A 16,283-nucleotide genomic window follows, 5' to 3' on the forward strand; every position below is an offset into this window, starting at 1 on the left:
TAAGCATCCAGGTGAGGCATCGACGGTAACCGGGTTAGTGGTTAGAGCGACTTATAGCCGAATCGGGCCCTCGGTGCGTGCCGGGCTTCGCGTGCCGCGAGAACCAGCGGGGATCCGAGCCACGGCGAGTTCGAAAGGACCGCCGTGCGCGATCCACGCTGGGCCTCGCTTGGAACGGCCGCGTCCGGGCTCCACTAGGCGGAGCAGGCAGCCCGATAGGAAGGGTCGTCATGGCGACCACTTTCTATTGAGACGTGCCGGCAGGTCGAGATCGGGCAATTGGATGGCTCCACGCCGAGGTGGTGCGTGGGATCTCGGCCCGGGTAAGCCCCCGTCCCTGCCCCGAATGCCGGACGTATCCAGCCGCTGGCACAAAACGACCCGCGTTCATTGCTCGGCTGTACGAAGCCGGGCTGTAGACGTGAATTGGCGCACCGAGAGGATGTAATAAGTAGACGGGTGATGAGGTTAGTGTTTTGGCCCCGAAATTAGAAAAAAAAGCAAAATTTGATGATGGTAGAGTGATTGGCAGAATGTTGGATTGGTTGGATTTGGACGAGCGAAATTGATAGTAGGACCTCCCCGATGTGGTGGGATGGCAAATCCATCATCCCTCACAGAGGGGGCAAATGCGCTATAGGTTATGGGGTTGATGGCAGTGAAAACTAGCCCGGGTGGGTTAGGTTATATTGTTAGGGATCTAGCGAAGATGACATTAGGTGACGTTAAGGTTAGTTAGTGACTGATACCTGTAGTGGGGACGCAGGTAGAGTAGAGTGGATGATAATGACGTGGGAGCGCAATAGTTTAAAGGGGCGACTGGGAAGCGCAAGTTTCAGAGGGGAGTAGTTAGAAGAGATGATGCCGTGTGTGTGAGGATTGAACAGGTGTGATTGAACAGGTGTGATTGCACAGGTGTGCAACTGAACAGGTGTGTGGAGCAGTGTATGAGGGAGTAGTGGTGATTGCGTGTTGTGCTGACCAAATGGTCCAGGAAGAAAGGAGGGTGCAGGTGGCACCAGGTATGATTGCACAGGTGTGCAACGACAGGAGAATGGAGGACAGGTGTATGGAATAAATGGTACGGAGTATTGGAATGGATGGTCGTGGAGTGAGTATTGTGGAAATTGTGGAGTGGAGTGGATGGTGCGAAGGTGTGAATGGGGGAAGAGTGGACCCCCATCACGGATACCCGGGGCGGGTAGTGTAAGTGTTAGGTAGAGGGTATAGGTAAATTGTGGTTGGATATTGGCATCTGTGGTGCGGGTGAAAGAATGGTCTTTGGATGGGTGCATTAGTGTTGTGGAAATGGCTGGGCGTGTAGCCTGTTAGTGTGTGTAGTTGGTTGGGCGCTCCACCACTGTGAGGATGTCGGCCAGGTGAGGCCGCAGGTGGGCTCTGGGAGCCGGTAGTAGTTGTTGTGGATGGGGCCCGAGGATCCGGAGGACGGACCCGGGTAGCCCAGTGCCAGAGGGCACCGAGTGGGGTGACAGAGCCAGGAGGGGCTGTCCCCAGTTAGTTAGGTTAGGTGAGGAGCTAGGTAAGCTCGGGTGGCAACTACAGTGGTGGAGGTGTGCAGGTGGGTAGACCTGCTGGAAGAGCTACACGTCACAGCCCAGAAATTGTGCAAGGGCACCGGGAGATGAATCGGGGGAGTGAGACCCCAAATTGAGAAGCACCACAGTTTGGTCAATGGGAATTGGTTGTTAGAACCCATAGTGTAAGTGGCCAATGGATTGGCAGGGAAAGACCCCGGGTAGTGTAAAGTGTGTTAATGTCATTTAGAAAGTAGTTAGGATGAAGTCTCCTCGCACCATCTGCATCCACTCACCTGAGGTGACAGGTACTCCACACCATGCCATGTTTTATTATTTTTCATTAATGCAAATGTTTTGGATTGTGAGACGCATCATGACGTGGGTGTGACATTGTGCTTGTTGTTCCATCTCTTCCTCCTTATGAGGATTGATGACGAATTGGGTGATGGCAAATTTTGGATAGAGGGATTGTGGTGACGAATTTGGTATAGAGGAAATATGGGGAGACGTGACAGTAGCGACAGATTGGTAATGTGTAGATTTTTGTACATATGGGGTAAGGGCAAGGGTAGTGTAGGTGACAGGGGGGTGACGTACGGTAGGGACGAGCTTTCTCACTTCGCCCTCCGTACGCATTTCACCTTGCATTGCCTTATTGATGTGTACCCTTGTGACCTTACCCCTCGCTCAATTGTCTCTTTTGTCTCCCACATGACCTGTGCGCCATTGGGGGCCAAGGGGAGCGTGCGTGAGGAGGCCATTGTGCGCACGAGATTCCCAGAACCAGCATGCATTGCGTTGATGTACCACTTTATGGACCGCTGTTCTGCGGCCAAGTACCACTTGATGGACCCCAGGTTCTGGGGCAGGGCACCTCTGTTGGAGACCGGCCATAGTGGCCAGGGAATCTTGCTTGCGGACCTCGGTAAGGTGGCACCTATGCCAAACAGGTGGACCACCCTTAGTTGGCCCCTGTTGCCCTAAATAAAAATGGACACAAGTTGTGCTTTTTATTATTTCCAACTAGGCCGCATGAAGCCAGAAGACGTCGGGAAGAACATCGGCCCAGCAGAGAAAGCGAAGACCACCACCAGTTGTTTTGTTGTGTTTATTATGAACCATGGTGACTGCGCACCGAGTGGTGCTTTGTGGTGCTTTGTGGTGCTTTTGGTGCTTTTGGGTGCTTTGGTGGTATTGGTACTGGTGCATCGATGCAATGCGTGCTGTCTCCTCCCTCCCAACAGGAATTTCTTTTTTTTCTTGTTCCCTAAAAAGAAAAAAAAACACAGGTCCTGGGTTGCGTTGTAAATAAGAAATAACGTTACTGTAAATAATGCTCCCCACCGTAAATGTATAGTTTGAGAATAATTCCGTAATTCGGTTAGCTGTGGGCTTGAGTCTGTTAGACAGGGTGCAATGCAATAGGGGGACATACTTATTTGTGTTTTAAGATTGTCACACTCAGGGTCAGGTTAAAAGTAGAGGGAATTACACCTACGTGTCACACTAAGTTAAAGTTTTGTAGGCCCGAGCACGGGCCTGAAGAAAGGAGGGTGCAGTGTAACGAATTTGAGAAGTGTAACGGTTTTTTGAGAAGTGTAACAATTTTGGAGGAAGTGTAACGAATGTGAAAAGTATGGTTTTGTTGTGTGTAACACCCTCGTAATGTAAATAATGGTCGCAGCCGTCCTCCTAGTTAATTCCATGAAACTTACACGTAGGCCATGATATATCTTTTTAAATAGTGTATTTCCTTATTCCATGTAGGCTAAATATGTGTTTCCCACTAGATTGACTTTGCATTGTATCAAACAAAATAAGCGTAGGCCCTTTCAATTTCCCCAAACATCTCCGCTCTCCAAAGTTCCTTTAAAAAGGGGTGCGAGTGGCGTTCAATCCCGCAAGCCGCCATTGCCCATGTGCTCATCTCGGAGAAGAAAGGCGTGTCTCCACCTCGTCATAGAGGGGAGGAGTGAGCCAACCCCACTTGGCCAACCAGCACCGCGGTTAGAGACCCGGTAGGCGTGCCCTCGCAGCCGGCGGCTTGATTCCGCCCGGGGTAATAAAAGGGACTGCTTCACCAGATGAGACCAGATGAGAGATCAGATGACCTGGGAGATGAGCGAAGAGGCGACACCAAGAGGAGCGGTGAGATGCGAAACGCTCTAAGCCAAAGAGGAGAGGTACTCGGAGGGGAAACCAGCTAAGGAGAGACGCGCTGAAAGGAGGGAGACGGCTCCACCAGAAGGAGAGGAGCAGGTGTGCCCGAGCCAGCGCGTGACGTCTAAAGCATCGGCAGCGATACGCGACGAAGGGTTTTCCCGCCAAAAACCGCGAGGAATTGAGAGCTGCTGCCTCCGACCCTGCCTCCCTCTCCAGCAATCCACCTCAAGCCCTACCTGCCTGCAATATCCCCCGTGTAAGTGTGAACGTCGTCTGTCCTACTCGTTGTCTTGGGGTTAAGTAAAATGAATAGTTTAAGCTAACGATGCACTGTGTGACTGCTTCTTCCATCCATTGCTGTAAATAATTTTGGTCGCTCTTTCTTTTTTGCTTGTGTGTGTATAATAAATCTGTTCTTCCTCCGTACTCTGTCTTCTTCTCTTCTCATTCTCTTTCGGTCGCTTTAGAGGTTTCCCGATTGAATATCTGCGGTGCGATCTGGTCAACGTTCGGGTGGAATCGGGCCAATTGGGGATCCTGTTAGGTCGCGGTAATACACCACCGCTCGGTCAATATAACATCTGTCCGCGACCCGTAACAATATATATATATATATATATATATATATATATATATATATATATATATATATATATATATATATATATATACATATATATATATATATGTATGTATGTATGTATGTATGTATGTATGTATGTATATATATATATATATATATATATATATATATATATATATATATATATATATATATATATATATATAGGAGCGTACGCTGGATCAGCACATCGCTGCGTCCTTGGACGACTCCTCGGCACCATCACGAAACACACCACTGTGTGTGCTATGGAATGAGGTGTATTTACGGCGGCCGTAGTGCAAATACTGCCACCAACCTCCTTGAGAGAGGACCAAGTACCCTGGTACTCATTTTGCCGACCTCTGAAGGATGACAGGCGGAGAGAACCCCACCAGGTATTAATTCAACAGCTGAACGGGATTCAAACTCAGGACCTTAGGATGTTGGGAAATTATCTCCACAAAGTTTCATCAGCATGGTGTAAATATGTCAACCAAAGCACAACAACGAAGTAAAACGGTTGAATGGTACCTTGAGACGAAATCTGTGATTAAGACTCAGCGACTGCATTACAAACGTTTCAAATGAGAGACCCACCCAGCAAGAACTGTATTCTTCACAATGTGAAGAAGTTCCAGAAAGAAGGCACTGTTCACAATCTGAAGATATCAGAGAGAAAGAACACTGTGGCCGTTCAGAAGAGAACATTGAGGCGGTGAGACAATCTGTCACTCCAAGGAGATCTTCTTGCCGGAACTCACAAGAGCTTGCTCTTCTATACACGACTGTCTATTGGATCCTGGTCAGGACATAAAACTTTATCCATGCAAAGTGCAGATCAAACATTCTCTCACAGACACAGACAAGGCAGAGAAGTTCAGTGATAGGGTAATCTCCTTCAAGACAGAGCACATCTGGTCTCCCCATTCCTCAGACCCCAACCCACTGGACTTCTATTTGTAGAGCTACGTGAAGGACAATGCTTACAAAAACAACCCTCGTAACATCCAGCAGCTCAAGAGAGCTATCAAGGAGTGTGTAAGATCCTTCTCACCTCTAAAATGCAAGAGGGCGACAGAACTTCTGTTATCAGAGTGAACGCTTGCCTGGCATGCCATGGAAGTCACAACAAACATGTCCTTCACGCTGTTCCATAGTCTGCATAGGCTTGGGTTGTACAAGAACATGAACATGAAAATGAGCCAAAATGTTGAGAGGACAATAAAATCCTGCACTTGTGAGGACATTGTGGGTCTGTGGTGAAATGAGAGCTCTAAGCGAGCCCAGACTTGTTGACAGTAGTGTGGGAATAATATACCGAACATCAAAAGAAACTTATCACTTTCATTTTTTGAAATGTGCAGTTTTACAAACACGTTTCTTCAATTGTAATGGCTGATTATGTAACGGGAACTTCACTTCAATCACCTGGTTGATCAACAATGGCATGCTTGAGTGGTTCTGTATAGGGATCTTTCCCTTTAAATAATGGCCCTCATAATGAAATCCTTCAGTTCTCGTGGTTAGACATTTATTTACTGGTGTCTATAGTCACTCCAGAGGCTTCTGACAGGGAAAACAACAAGAAAATTCAGATGCCACACCAACACTCATGGAATAATCATTACCTCTGCCACCGAAGGTGGATGGAGGTTATGTTTTCACCCCTGTCTGTATGTTTGTCTGATTGTGAACAAGATATCTCAAAAAGTTGTAGATGGATTCAGACAAAATTTGGCAGAGATGTAGCGTATGTGACAAGGACGAAATTATTAGATTTTGGTGAAGATCCAGATCTGGCTTGTATAATTTTAAAAGTGATTTTCACCATTGGGAGATATGGCCAAAAACAATATATAGTACGATATCTCAAAACATTATGGACGGATTTGGACGAAACTTGGTGGACATCTTGTGTGTGTGACAAGGACTAATTGTTTCGATTTTGGTGAAGATCTGAATATGGATTTGGATGCAATAATTTTTTTAAAGTGACTCTTCACCATTGAGACAACAACAACAACATGCATTTTAAGGCCATTTTCCCTGCTAGAGCGGGGGTTAGCCTTGCGGTCCCCATGACAATCTTCTCCATATTGCCCTATTTTCTGCATCTCTCCTTGTTATAACCCCCTTGCCCGCATTTCTTCTTCCACCATCTTTAGCCAAGTCTTTCTCGGTCTTCCCCGTCCTCTACTTCCTTCTACATTCATTTCCATCACTCTTCTCAACCAGTCACTTTCATCCTTCCTCAACACATGACCAAACCATCTCAACCTGTTCCTCTTCACAGCATCAATCACAGGCAATATTCCCATCATCTTTCGCAATTCATCATTTGTCTTCCTCTCTCTCAATGATACTCCACACATCCATCGAACCATTCGCATTTCCACCCTTTCCAGCCTTCGTTGCTGCTCTACGTTCATTACCCATGTCTCGCTCCCATAAATCATTGAGAGATCCAACTCTTCACCATTGAGAGATCGGGCAAAAAGCAATATATAACGTGATGTTTATAGAAATTATGGACAAGTTATGACTAAACTTGGTGGACGAGTTGGTTGGGTAACAAGAACAAGCTGATTAGATTTTGGTTCAGGTTGGTATCCAGATCCGGCCTATCAGTGGATACAAAACATAAACTGGTGAGCCTGGTGGAGGTATGCGCTCTAACGAGTGCCCTTCTTGTTTTTATATGACCTTCACAATCTTTATTTCATTTAAATTGAATAATATGCATGTAAACTGTAGATCGAAAATCGCCTCCTTGTCACTTCTAAGCATGTCCAGTTTTACCATACTTGGACATGTTATATAAGGTGGTATATACGACTGCCTCAATAACGCTAAACTTCCGGATTTTTTTTTAAACAAAATTTAAAATCATTATTTTATTTCAGTTGAAGTATACACTTAAACCCGGCGTGGGGTAACATGTTCTATGAACTCTCTAGCTTGAGAAATGTCTGTTTGTGTGTTTGATTGTGTGTTTGTTTGACATATTTGCACCCCTGAACTGCTGGACAGAACGAGTTGAAAACTGCTTGTTGAACTCGTGGGTTTGCCAGGATGGTTTTAGGTGACAGAAAAAAAGTTCATAGCCTGGGGGGTTCACGGTTGGGGGAGGACCCTAATTCATCATACAGTGCTGCCTGAGGGAGTGGGGAACTGAGACATGACAGAGGCCCCTGTTGGTATCCCAAGAGACCTGACCATATCTGACCGTTTAATAGATAATCGATGAAGATGCAGGAGTGCATTCATTTGTGGGAGCCCCGAGGGTCATATGACTGGACCCATATACAACCATCTATAAATTCCGTATGCATATACATAATGTGTATGCAGTACAAGTCCATGCACACTAATGGGAGTCTTGACGGATATATAACCACACTCATATGTGACCATTTAGAAATTGTGTATACATCTAGAGATCATAGAAGTGGGGGAACTAACCCATACGTTAGGATGTATTCTTTGCTCATGGTAATGAAATAACATAGTTGTGTGTAGTTTGTAATGGGCACCCTCTGTTTTGTTTATACCTTTTCCAGTGATCAGGAGGGCATGGATGGCTTTACTGTATAACACAAAGCATTGCACCTGGTGAAGTCACTCCTGAAGTTCCGAGGAAAAAAGAGATGGGTTTAAGTCGCACCAAGGATTGTCACCATTCCAGCTCCACATTCCACACTCGATTCCTGCATGAAAGTTCCGAAAGTCAAGAGTCTGATTGGCATCAGGAGAACCAACATTGGATCAGAAAGGCAGTGTTTATAAGAAAAACAACTATTCGCTTCAAGGTTTCCCAATAGCTGTGTTGTTCTGTTTCTACCAATCCACAGAACCTGCAATTTGGTTGTAAAACGGGAGGAAAATAATTGCTTGTTGTGAATTAACATTGCTTTTAAAGAAGCAGAGTGATAATATCAAACAAAGGGGCAAAACCCCTGGGTGCTCACCTGGTAGAATAAAACAGTATACTGCACTGACTAAAGGTATTTTAAACCAATTTGAATGGTTTCTAGAAGACAGGGCAACATGTAGAATCATAATAACATAATCATAAGACTTTAAACAAAGAAACAAAAAAATACCTATTTTGGGGGGCAACAACCCCCCGACCCCACCCTACTCCACTCCGTAGAATGCCTTGGACTCCAATTTTTCTGATGCCGTGAAGAAACATTGGTACATCACGGGCTATGAAGGTTGTGATCAAGTTTTATTAAAATTGTGTTTGTAGTTTCGGAGAAGAGAGTGTTACGTGCTCCTCCCCAAACCCCCTGGTCACGGTGTACCTCCGAGCCCCGAGAGGAGTCACGGCAGAAAGATGTGTTATTCTGTGTCAAAGATCAATGGTGAAACCACACCAATTGTTACCAACAAACCAATATTGTATTAAGGTCACACAAGAATAACAACACAAAAACAATAGTAATCAATTGTACAACCAATATATATTTCCTATGATGGTACCATCAGGTTCGTACAATATAACTCACTGTGCTCCAAGTGAGCGAAAAGAAGAACATTCCCTAATGTCTCTTTCCCGGCTTCAAGCCAAAGTTGCTTCGGCTTCAAGCCAAAGTCGATACACTCCAGTGATCGTCCGTACGATGTCGTATCGAGACCAGAATCCCATTGGGTTGACAGTTACACTGCCAAAGATGGGCGAAGGTGTCCTCGAGAAGCGACGGGGAAATCACACCTTCAGGTATGGACGTTTGACGGCTCTCAATCGGCGAACCGCAGACTTCCCACTCAAAAGCCACGTTACACACACACACACACACCAAATTAACGTCTGGATGCGGTGAGAATGTTTGAAGCGAAGTGAAAAACCCTGAGCGAAGCGCAAAGGGCGAGAGTCAAAATGGCTGACGGCCCGTTCTCGAGGCGTAACGGCACTACGATGATTCTCCTCGGAATCAACCGCAAAACCCGGCAGGCAGGTTGATCTGTCACAGCGATAACAACTCTATCGCAGGAATCCCTTTCCTGGGAAACCCAAAGTTCACTCGTGACCCTCGTTCGCCAATCGTTCGCTCCAGACCTCGAAGCAGCTAGGCTTCTTCTCCGACTCACTCGCTCCGCCTTCTCTTCCTCTTCTTCTCCCTCGTCGTCCGGTTCCCGATCCGGTTTCCTGTTTCTTTTAAAACATTAACTTTTTTACCTTCTGGAAACAGTAATCTCTATCTCACTTAAACGACAACAATAATAGCACATGGAATCAAAAATGTTTACAGTGGATGAAAACCAAAACAATGGAAGTGACGAATCCGTAACAAGAGTGAATACCTATTTTATGGGGGTCAAATCTCCCCACGCACCCCCTTAAATCCTGACTTTTTTATACCATGAACAAATGTTGATGCATCACGGGTGATGAAGGTTGGGATCAAGTTTCATCAGAATTGCTTGTGTAGTTTCGGAAGGAGAGAGAAAATACATATTGGGGGGGGGGGGCGGGGGTCAAACCTGGACCCACGTTAACCCCCCCCCCCCTACCCCCCCCCCCCCCCAGAGGCGCCCCTACACCTCGATTTTTTAAATGCCGTGAACAAAATGTGGAACGTCGCGGGTGATGAAGGGTGTTGTCAAGTTTCATTGAAATAGTGTGTGTAGTTTCAGAGGAAAAAGCAAATTCCTATTTTGGGGGGGTCAAACCTGGACCCACTTTGACCCTCGGTCGATCCCTCTAGACCTCAATGTTTTTTTGTGCCGTGAACAAACTTGAGTTGCAACATACCAAATATAATTTGTGCCAAGTTTGGTCACAATCCCATCAGCGGTTTCGGAGAAGAAGTTCCAAGTGTTTACGGACTGATGACACGCCATCGCATAAGCTCCCCGAACTCTGTTCCGGGTGAGCTAAAACTGGATGCTCTGTTTGGTTTGTAAGCGCCTCTGCAATTTGGATGGTTCAAGCAATTCTTTGATAACACATCACCGCATTCCACACACTGTGCTCTCGATTCTGAATCACCTGTCACTGTAAATCCAAACATAATGTGCACGAGGTCGTATTTTCTGACTGCCCGTTTGCCGCCTTTTTAGCAACTCCTGAAGTCTCGACACCATCATCGGTTTTTCTTTTCAGGAAATGGTCCATGATTGCTAAAATTAAATACAGTAAAATACAGCAGCTAGTCTTTTAGCGTGAAGACAAGACACCCGAGATGTTCGGATTACGGGTTAAGTCTTTTATTAGTAGGCCTCGGAACAATTCCAGAACACGTGGTTCAAAACCCCTGCTCGGAAACCCCATACCAGAAGCACCTTCGATCAACCAAAGCTCAAGCATATTTACATATTTCTTACGCAAAGGCAAAATGATGCCGCCACAGCCTGCCATCTCAGGTTGGTACAATCTCCGCAGACCACTAGGTGAGGCCTTGCGGCTCCCTGATCGGTTGCGACTCGCCAGTTTAGAATACCTGCTCTAAAACATAGCTCTTCAAAACATTTCATTATTGTGTCCCTTTAATTAAGAGTGGAGATTAAGTCAGCTATCCTGTCTATTAGCGACTGTGGCTTAAAAAAATAGGGGCAATACCCCTGGTGCTCACCTGGTAGAGTAAACAGTATACTGCACTGACTAAAGGTATTTTAAAACAATTTCAATGGTTGCTAGAAGACAGGGCAGCAGGTAGAATCATACTAACATAATCATAACACTTTAAACACACAAACAAAAAAATACCTATTTTGGGGGGGCAACCCCAAAATAGACCTCCTCCTGGCCCATTTTTGTTTTTAATGCCGTGAACAAACTTTGGTACATCATGGGTGACGAAGGATGTGGTCAAGTTTCATCCAAATAGTGTGTGTAGTTTCTGAGAATAAAGCAAATTCCTATTTTGGGGGTCAAACCTGGATCCACTTTGACCCCGGTAGACCCCCTTAGATCCCGATTTTTTAAATGCCATAAACAAACTTTAGTCACAACACAACAAATATCATTTGTGCCAAATTTGGTCACAATCCCTACAGCGGTTTCAGAGAAGAAGTTTCAAGTGTTTACGGACGGACAGACGGACGGATGACGCGCCATCACATAAGCTCCCCTGAACTTCGTTCCAGGTGAGCTTAAAAGTAGGAATTCTTGAAAATTCCAAATTGGTGCCTTCTGATTCTCTCGTCAAAGATTTCTGTAGAATGAATGAAATGAATGAATGATCGTTTTAAGGCCATTTTCCCCGCTAGAGCGGGGGTTAGCCTTGCAGGCCCCATGACAATCATGGTTCCCTGTTTGAGGCAATGTTTTTATGGCCGAATGCCCTTCCTGATGCCAACCCTTGGTCACGCTCTTACGATGCGCAGGGATACGGTGTACCTATTCTAAACCGGGGTACACACCGTGATCATTCATCCCAGCAAGCTGGTACTCAATTTGCCGACCTCGGAAGGATGACAGGCTGAGTCGTGAGTCAACCCCCCTGGCGTTCATTCAGCGATCGATCGGGATTCGAACCCAGGATCCTAGGATCCCAAGCCGGCACCCTAACCACTAAGCCAACACCAGGCTAAATGACATTAAATTGAGAGTTAACTCTAATTTCACGAACCTGGCAATTCTATGTCTAATCCCTATCAAAATTTTAATTTCATAGTTGTGTTACGTGGTCCCCTCGGTGAATACCTGGTCTCGGTGACCCCCGGACCGTGAGAGGAACTTCGCCAGAAAGCTGTATTATATATGCGCTTTCGCCACGCAATCCATATGAATTTCACCCAAGAGACAACTGATGTTCAAGGATATATTTCAATGGTAATGATACCATACAATTTCAATGACACAACCACGGAGATTTTCCCCGAGCAATCAACAATACACAACCATCAACAATTCTCAATCCACAATCAATTCCCTATGATTAAGATGGCCATCTTATATATGTGTGTCCCGGTGAGTACTCACGACCCCCTTTTGGTCTCGGTCCCGCACAATGTCTCTGGGCCCCTCCTGACCAAGATGATGGTCGGCGTCGCCGCACTCGGGCGGTTGAACGAACCCCGGGTGGACGTGTTTCCACCGGGCAGGTATCGTACCGCTACCAGGCACCCCGGCTGCAGCCCCTCGTGGCCACGCGAAGCGGGTACGGGAAAGCAAGCCAAAAGCCCCACGCCGCTTGCAAGGCGTGTTAGGCCCCAACGGGCGACCTGTACGCGTCTTTTTAGACGGTGTCGCGAACGGCGCCAAACGCTGGGTCGGTGCACGGCCACACGACAGTTTGACGTCCACCGGGCAGGTATCCGTCCCGGTAACTCCTCTCGCCAGACAGGCTCGGGAACGCCGCTTTTCCACACGGCTCAATCAATCCCCCCTTTCGTCGGAGCGGGGCGAGGAAAAAGAATACTCGTCCTTTTTTCCTCGTGTCTTTTCCTCTTCCGTTTCCGGTCACTTCCGTTTCCGGACACTTGTCAGAAGGGCTCCTGACCCTCCAACCACAACAACCCTTCATCTATTACACATGGCTAAGCAAAGACCTGAATGGTAATTCACATACATTCACATAAATATGTAACACTCCCCCCCTTCAAGAAAGTTTGAACCCAGCGAAAACTTTCTTTGCCGGCCAATTTGGAGCAACAAACCAGATAACTCAACCCCCCCCCACATTAGCAGTTAAAAATAAAGCAACCAAAATTTCCCCCACAACCCCTCCAGATTACTCCCTCTGGACTAAGCACCAGCAACGACATTGTCCCTGCCAAATCAAACTCCATCTCATGACCCTCTGACTTTGACCGTCAGTTTCTTGTGAATGAAGGTTAAGGGGTTGATCAAAGATCCAAAGTTAAGCAACTCGATAGCACTTTTTCCGGGAGGCCAAGCCGAGTATTCACTACATGGATGCCTTTAGGAACGTGGAGTTCACGGTTAGTCCGTGCAGGAAAGTTCTCTACAGGGGCGCCTTGAGGAACGTGGAGTTCACGGTTAGTCCGTGCATGAAAGTTCACTACATGGACGCCTTTAGGAACGGCGTTCACGGTTAATCCGTGTAGGAATCTTGGCTCGGCGGCTCCGCCGCATTCAGTGCTTCAACTTCTCAGAACTTCCCTAATAATTACGGTGGGACCGCTTGTCCCGGTAGTCCCATGAATAGCGGTCTCCTTCTCGGCCACTACTTTGACAATCCTTCCTTCGGGAGCTGCCGTAACTCAGGGAGCCTCCATAATAATATTGATTGCGGCCACCACCAAAACTACCGCCCAGTTGTCCTCTCCTGTAGACCTCTCGACGCCTACGAAATGCCTTCCCTACGGTTATCGTCCGAGCCTCCAAATCCTTGCCATTCCAATTCTTCTCTGCCTCTCTGGCGTCTTTTGTGCTGGCAAACGTGACAAAGCCGAACCCTCTTGACTGTTGCGTTTCCCAGTCTCTTACCAACCGCACTTCCACCAGCGGCCCATATCTGTTGAAGACAGAGGTCAGAACTTCTTCCTCTGTTTTGAAGTTCAGTCCCCCTACAAATAACTTGGCACTTTTGTCGCCATCCCGAGCTGGTGTGGTGTTATTTTCCCTGCTGGGCTCTTTACCAACCCTCAGGTTACCATAAACTTGACCCCCGGCCAAATCATTCCCGATAACCACAGATACACCCTCTACAGGAAGCGTGGCTTGTAACCCGACGGTGACCGGTCCTGACACCAAATCGGACTCCAAATGGATGACATGAAGGGGAGCACTAACACCGCCCCCGATCCCCTGCAAACGAACACTATCCCCCGTTGCCGTCTCCTCGGACCATGACAAAATGCCTTCAAGCATTAAAGATTGATGTGCCCCTGTGTCCCTCAATATCCTAACCGGTCTCCGGTTAGTCGAGGCTCCATCCAGGGATACAAACCCCTCTGAAATAAATGGTTGGTAACCCTTTTGATGGCGATTTCTTACGCTAGCCATCGCATTCGGAGTTGTAATAGTCGGACTCCGCTCTGGGTTGTCCCTTTTCATGAGGTAACAACTGGACATCAAGTGTCCAGGTTTCTTGCAAAACGCGCAAGTAGGCCCGGAGGAAAAACTCGTGGTCTGCCTCGGGCCCCCTGAAAAATAAGTTTGTCTTGGGCCCGCAGCCCTGTGACTTCGAACAGGTGGGGTATCCGCGTTGTCCCCATAATACTCTCGAGGCCGCCGCCATGTATTGTCGTTCTCCGCACCTGCTGTTCCCCACCTCCCCTGCGGAGATCTAGGCGAGGAGTTAGGTTCGTGGACCCCTATTCGGTGGGTTAAGGCATAATCATCTGCCATGGTGGCTGCGTCCCACAACTTTGGTACCTTCTTTTCCTGCAGGTACACTTTGATGTCCTCGTGGACACACTGCTGGAATTCCTCCACCAGGATCAAGTCACGCAATGTTTCGAAGTCTTTCCCGACTCCTTTTGACTCACACCACCGATCAAACATGTTTTCTTTCACTCTGGCAAACTCCACATGGGTCTCACTCTCCCTCTTCCTGGCATTCCTGAATTTTTGCCTGTAAGCTTCCGGAACCAACTCATAGGCTTTGAGGATGTGCGTCTTCAGTACCTCATAATCTGCACATTGGTCCATTGGTAGCGCCGAATAAATTTCCTGAGCTTTCCCCACCAGCACACTTTGCACGAGTATGGTCCAGGCCTCCTCCGGCCAGTTTAGTTGTCGAGCCACTTTCTCAAAGTGTGGAAAAAATTTCGCGACTTCCTTTTCACTGAACGGTGGAACCAGCCTCACATGTCTGCCCACATCCCAGGTTTTCTGGTTAGGTGTCGACCCCGTCAGCAAGGGTGGTGCCTCTCCCCGTTCTCTCATTAACTCCAGCTCCTTGAATTTGATTTCTTGCTGAAGCTCCATGTCACGTTCCTTTAATTCCCTTTCCGCTTTTCTCTCCTCTGCTTCGAGGTCTCTTGTAGCTCTCCTCTCCTCTGCTTTTCTCCCTTCCAACCTTTCCTGGAGTTCTCGTTCCACTCTCCTTTCCTCTGCTTGTTTCTCTTCTCTCCTCGCTTCTGCTTTCCTTTCTTCTTCTTTTAACCTTTTCTGCTTTCCTTTCTTCCTCTTTAATCCGTTCCTGGCTCCGTAATTGCAACTCCAGTTTCCGGAGCTCAACATCTTCTGGTTCTTCGGGTAGCCACTCCCAGGCTAACTCGTCCCATGTTCCTAATCCCACCATAGATTGTATCACCGTGGCCTGCAACTCTGCCTTCCTCAAATTAGTTCGGACCTCCAAGTTAAAATGTTTGGCCAATTTCAAGAGGTCCGACTTTAGCAACGCTCGGAACTGTGCCTCACTCGGGGTTACCCCAAAGTTCTGTGCCACAAACGCCATGGTGTCTATCGTTAACACCTGTTAACCTTCACCCAAGACTTTACCCCAATTTCTCAAAAAAATTTACCAATTAATAATTAATTAATAAATTTTAATTAATAAAATATTATTATTTTATTATGTTATACAATTTTAGATCCCGGACGTAGACCCAATTGCGAAACTGCAAATCGTAATTTGGACGAGCCCCCAATTCTGTTACCTGGTCCCCTCGGTGAATACCTGGTCTCGGTGACCCCCGGACCGTGAGAGGAACTTCGCCAGAAAGCTGTATTATATATGCGCTTTCGCCACGCAATCCATATGAATTTCACCCAAGAGACAACTGATGTTCAAGGATATATTTCAATGGTAATGATACCATACAATTTCAATGACACAACCACGGAGATTTTCCCCGAGCAATCAACAATACACAACCATCAACAATTCTCAATCCACAATCAATTCCCTATGATTAAGATGGCCATCTTATATATGTGTGTCCCGGTGAGTACTCACGACCCCCTTTTGGTCTCGGTCCCGCACAATGTCTCTGGGCCCCTCCTGACCAAGATGATGGTCGGCGTCGCCGCACTCGGGCGGTTGAACGAACCCCGGGTGGACGTGTTTCCACCGGGCAGGTATCGTACCGCTACCAGGCACCCCGGCTGCAGCCCC

At 47.0% G+C, this 16,283-nt stretch overlaps 1 protein-coding gene across 1 annotated transcript in view; it reads right to left on the minus strand.

Annotated features, from left to right (window-relative positions):
- The window catches only part of LOC137423032 (rho-related BTB domain-containing protein 2-like), a 127,733-nt gene that overhangs the window by 108,190 nt on the left and 3,260 nt on the right, over window positions 1-16,283 (minus strand). Inside the window, exon 2 of the mRNA XM_068109807.2 lies at window positions 7,857-8,012. The gene's annotated coding sequence lies outside the window, so the exon portion shown is untranslated. The remainder of the gene's footprint in view (window positions 1-7,856; window positions 8,013-16,283) is intronic.

Source organism: Myxine glutinosa, chromosome 3 (genome assembly GCF_964187855.1).
Source record: "Myxine glutinosa chromosome 3, kmMyxGlut1.1, whole genome shotgun sequence".
In the NCBI taxonomy this organism is placed as follows: domain Eukaryota; kingdom Metazoa; phylum Chordata; class Myxini; order Myxiniformes; family Myxinidae; genus Myxine; species Myxine glutinosa.